Raw genomic sequence first — 5,171 nt, 5'->3', positions numbered from 1 at the left:
AAATTTGGTTTTCTTTAATATAATTTGACCATTTATTTAATGCTTTTTCTGTTTGGTAGTTTCAGTCTAATGTTTGTTTAATTTAAAGATTTGGTATTGTATTTGTTTAAGTTTTTGTATGTTTAAATTACCCCTTGTGTGTCAGCAGTGGTCTGATCAGCCACTATTTAAGTTCCCCTCATGTCTTGTTTGTTAGGTCAGTTTTGTGCTTGAGTTCTTTGTGTTAACACCTGAGTTGTAGTTTGTTATGTTGACCTCAGTTTTTGGGCCCAATTCTTCATTGTTTGATTATTTTTGAACTTTTTTGTAATAAATTAAGATTATTTTTGAATTCCATTCAGCGTCTCTCTGGCTGGTTACTGTGAGAACCCTCACAGAGTTTTCTCTGATTTGTAAAAGACCACTTTGTTCTACAACTGAACCCTTCTCCTTTGATCTAATCTATCTCATTAACTTTTCCTCCTTTTTCATTGGATATGCTTCAACAATCATGTTTTACGTGCTTTTTATCCACCTTGCCTTGCACCGGGCCCCAATAAAACACAAATAAAGACATCGGGTAGCATCCCTGTCTTTAGTTTGAGAGAACAGTGATAAAGTGGAAGATTTCAGAGATCGATGCTTTCTTTTGAAAGCCTAGAAAGAAGGTTAAGCAGCAAATCCATGCACAGCTGGTCACATCTCTTTGAAGTTGAGGTTTTTTTATTGTTTTTAAGAAGTTAGCTTTGGATAGATGAACCACCTCAGCCACAAAGATCTTTTAAATACCACATCAATGAGGTTTTACTAGGGTTACATCAGAGCATCTTCATCTCTTTGTTTTATGAGTGACCCTTTGCCTTTTAAGGAATCTCACTTATTACATTTGCACATTTCTGAATTAGATCTTTCAGAATTTATCTCTTGCTCTTTACCACTCTTTGGTTATAATTTAACAGAGATACCTCTGACCCCAATAAAGCACCAACGAAGAAGAACTTCCCTGTCTTTGAACCAAGACCTAGCGTGGCCCCTTACTCACTACTCTTTAAGTATTCTTTTTTAGTGAGTACTTTAAAAGTAGCTTGTAAAAAAATTGAGAAGAACAAGTATTTGGATTTCCAGTTGGTTTTGCTGCTGTTGAATCACAATGATTGTCTCCCAACTTCTGAGGGTTTCACCCGTCTTTGTTCTAGGAGTGACCCTTCTCCTTTGACTGACTGCTTCTCATTATCTATCCTTCTTTGTGTATTTGACATGATTTAACTACATGTTTTACTTCTTGACGGGCATCAGACTCCGTCACCAGAGCCCTGACCAAACGCCAAAAAAAAGCACAAATTTCCTGTCAACAAATTGAAATCTAGAGAGCATCCTTTCCCACTAATGGCTGGCGAAGAATTGAGAGTGTGCCAGATCCTTCGTTATCTTTTGGATTCTTTTGGGCACTCTTCAGAAGCCGTCTCATTTTAAGGCTTTGAAACGGGGCCAACACATGCCGCAAATCCTCTCATAGGTAGTTGCACATTTTAGTCATTCTCATTTATATTTTAGGCCATTTTTTGTCTCTCCCTAAACCATTGTGCTTTACAGATTGAGCAACTAAAACTGAGTTCTCACAAAATGGAGTGTCTTTCAATTTCAGAAGAGATCGATGCGTTAACATGGCTTCTAGAAAGAATGATTTCGTACTGGGACAAGATGTGATGGCCTTGCAAAACTGGCTGCTAATTCCCAGATTAACATAAAACAATTTAATAGGTCACTCGCTTTCTTATTAATTCATAGATGAACAGCTTTCAGTCACTGGAAACATCACGCGGGGTGCATACATTATGGCAAAAAGTAGATTGGCCGACTGTTATTATCCCGATCCTCGAACAATCTAGACGGATAATTGATGTAAAACACAATTATCACCAATGCGAAGCGGTCATCCGGCTTTGCTGTGATCTAATCCAAACTGGTGGATTTGTCTTATCTGCAGATGAGGGCAAATATGCTGGAGAGCAGAGGAAAAACAGCAAATATCATCAGTGACAAAGGAGAGGAAGAGTAAAGGGGATTCATCAAAGCGATAATGAAGATCAAACGCGCAGCCTTGGTGATTGTTGTTCCAGTTTCCAGGGAAGCGTGTAATGAACTGAAGGAATATGGTTGTTTTTGTATAACATTACGGCGGGGCCCCGTGCGCCGCTCTGCAGTGTATGGAATCACACAGAGCTGCCATCCGCCACGTACCAGGGGGTTGGTGAGGATGATTGATGGTAGACGGCAGCAGTTTGTGTATTCATTTTGGGAGCAAGTTAAGAAACCGCTGGTGTAAACAACCCTGGCAGGCAGTCGTGCTGTCTTTCCCTTCCTCTTGCTTCATCAGCATTAAGACTCGAACGCAGGACTAAACTGATGAGTATCGGGCATAAATCTGCTTGCTGTGCTCTCGCGTTGTACAAGAACGAAGAGTAATTTGAAACATGCATGGCTGGCTGCTGGCATAGACCCGGAAGGTGTTCGACAGCTCAGTGGTTGCTATGAGGCTTAGACCTCAAGCACAAGTAACATAGCTCACCTTTTCTTTTTTGAGTCAATCAAGTTACAACTACAAACCTCGATTGGTTTGGAGGTAGTATAAGTGACGGACATCAACAAAGTTGTGCGTAACATCATGAAAAGTTTTTTCACGTTAATGAAATCTTGAGGATCAAACGACAAGTTTGGACATTTCATGGACTTGAGATGTGAATGATTTTAAAGTCTCTTGTCCACACAGATCTCTACTTGCAATTGCTCATTTTTGTTCATACAAACACTTAAGGCTTAGATTTTTTTTATCGTTATTATTATTGCTAGCAAACAATTTGTACGATTAAGTTTGTATTACAAACACAGCCAATATGCACATTAAACTGGGATATGAATAAAAGATGAGAAAAACTAAAACTAAGTCAATATTTTTGATTAATTCACTTAAAAGTATGAATAACTCACCTTTACTTGCTTTTCCTTTCATTTATATTTACCTTTGTGAAAAACAGAACCACAGCTTATTTTCCTTCGTAGAGAAGAAAAAGATGAGAGACGCTGTCTGAGATAATCAAGAAATGCAATTATCCATGGCAAGAATTTTAACGTCCACAAGGACAAAACTGGAAAAGTACAAAAAAATGATTTAAATAGAATGTGGGGGGGAAAAGATGTTAATTAAAGAGCTTTCACTGACTTAGTGAAACCTACAGGGGTGGGTTTAGCTTCCTACCACACACTTTTCATTTAATCACAATAAAGCCCAAGGGGGACTTCAGTACTGGTAGCAAATTACAGAATAGTTTGACTGCCTCATAAAGGTTTCGTCCCATAGACCACAGCACTTCTGCAACAAGGATTTTTGTATAAAGAAATCGATCGTAGAGCTCAGAGAAAATACAGATGGCTGACCAAAGTTTGGTGTTTATCATTTAAACCTCTGTCATGTTTCAGTGCATAATTACCAGAGAGTTAATTGGCTTTTATACATGCTTTTTCAAATGGCGGTTCAGAAAGTATTCATTACCCAAAGAAACTAAGAAAATAGCATGACAGCAAACATGGGCTACTTTCAGGCTTTGCCATGTCTTGGATTGGCAAATAAATTGGAAGTTAAACGTGCACCACGTGTTGATTCCTGCCTTGGAAAAAAAAGAAAACCCTTTAAATACCCTAAAAGAATTTTAGTTCATGCATAAAAATATACAGATTACAGAGAATTTAAACGTGTAACAGATATATTTGCTTAAAAAATTTAAGTAGTTTTAAATATGAAATCCTGTCCTTGGCACTTGCTTTTGTAAATCAAATTTGGAGATTTTGTCTCCAAATTTACTAACATGTCTTTTGGTCATGTTAGTATATTTAAAAAAAAAACAAAAAAAAACATGTTATTGTAATTGTAGTTTAGCAATTAGGTTTTCTGACTTGAATGTGAAACGATTGCAAATTACTTCAGAAAAAAATGTGATGGTGAAAATTTCCAAATTTTCTTTGTCACTCATTTCAGCAAATTAACCTTGTATATAGATTCAGTACATATAGTGACATATTTTAAATGTTAATGTTTTAAAATGTTGTATTTTTGTTTTACTTGTGACTCTTTAATAGAAGTTTTAAGGGGCTCCAAGTGGTCATGGACGTAGCTGTGAACACACAGAAGACTTTAGTTGTTGTTGATCAATATAAAAATGAATCAACCTTCAAAAAAGTTTAAGAAAGATTTTGGTAAAAAAAACAAGTGCTTTGCAGATTACTCATTCTTTGTTCTCTTTAACTGAATTCTGAATTTCTCTCTTTTTTTTTTTCTTTTTTTCTGTTTGTTGTTGCCAGCAGGAATTGACGCGTCACTTACTAATCAACAGAAGACCAAAATCAGAAAGGCGGCCGTTTAGAGACAAAGCTGTTCTTCTGTTCTTTTTCTTTTTTTCCCAAAACCACCTCTCAGTATAATTTAAGTTTTATTTTCTTGTCATGTCTTTTATTTTGACTTTTGTTTTTGTGATCAACATTTTTAAATGAAGTTTTTTTTTGTTTTTTTTGTTTTTTTCCTGTTTGAAAATCTACCATTTGAGACATCTGCTGAGAAGAGAGATGTTATAATACAGGGGTTGAATTAGGATGTCTATTAGAAACTGAATTGTAGGTGGCAAAAATGTTAGTTTCCTGAAACCATTTCATTTTACTAATTAGAATCACATATTGCTGCAATAGCAGTAATTAAAATTCAAATTTAGTCTCTTGACATGCAAAACTGGTAGACATACATGTGCTTCATATTTCTACCAGCTTTCTACATCAACAGATTGAATTTGTGACTACTGTAATTTTCAAAGTGGATCAATCTCAACCAGATTAGATGGAGAATTTCATTCTTTTCAGAGGATCTCGATTGGATTTAAATCTGGACTTTGACTGGGTCACTGACGCATGACCTAAATCATTCTGACTGCTCTCTGTTTAGCTCTGTCCAGCTTCCTATTCACTCTAAGCAGCTCCTCCACAGCCTGATCCTGCCACCACCAAATTTTACCAGTAGAATGAAACAAAGTTTTAGATGGAGGCTAGAATGTTCAATTTTGGTATCCTCAGTTTGATATATCTACTTCTTCTTCTTTGTGTTTTCTTGTCGTTTTATCTGACTGTCTTTCAACATTTGCTTTCTTCTT

Source organism: Poecilia formosa, unplaced genomic scaffold (genome assembly GCF_000485575.1).
Source record: "Poecilia formosa unplaced genomic scaffold, Poecilia_formosa-5.1.2 Scaffold9, whole genome shotgun sequence".
Taxonomy (NCBI): domain Eukaryota; kingdom Metazoa; phylum Chordata; class Actinopteri; order Cyprinodontiformes; family Poeciliidae; genus Poecilia; species Poecilia formosa.
The sequence above is the reverse complement of the archived record's forward strand: the minus strand, read 5'-3'. Positions refer to the sequence as shown.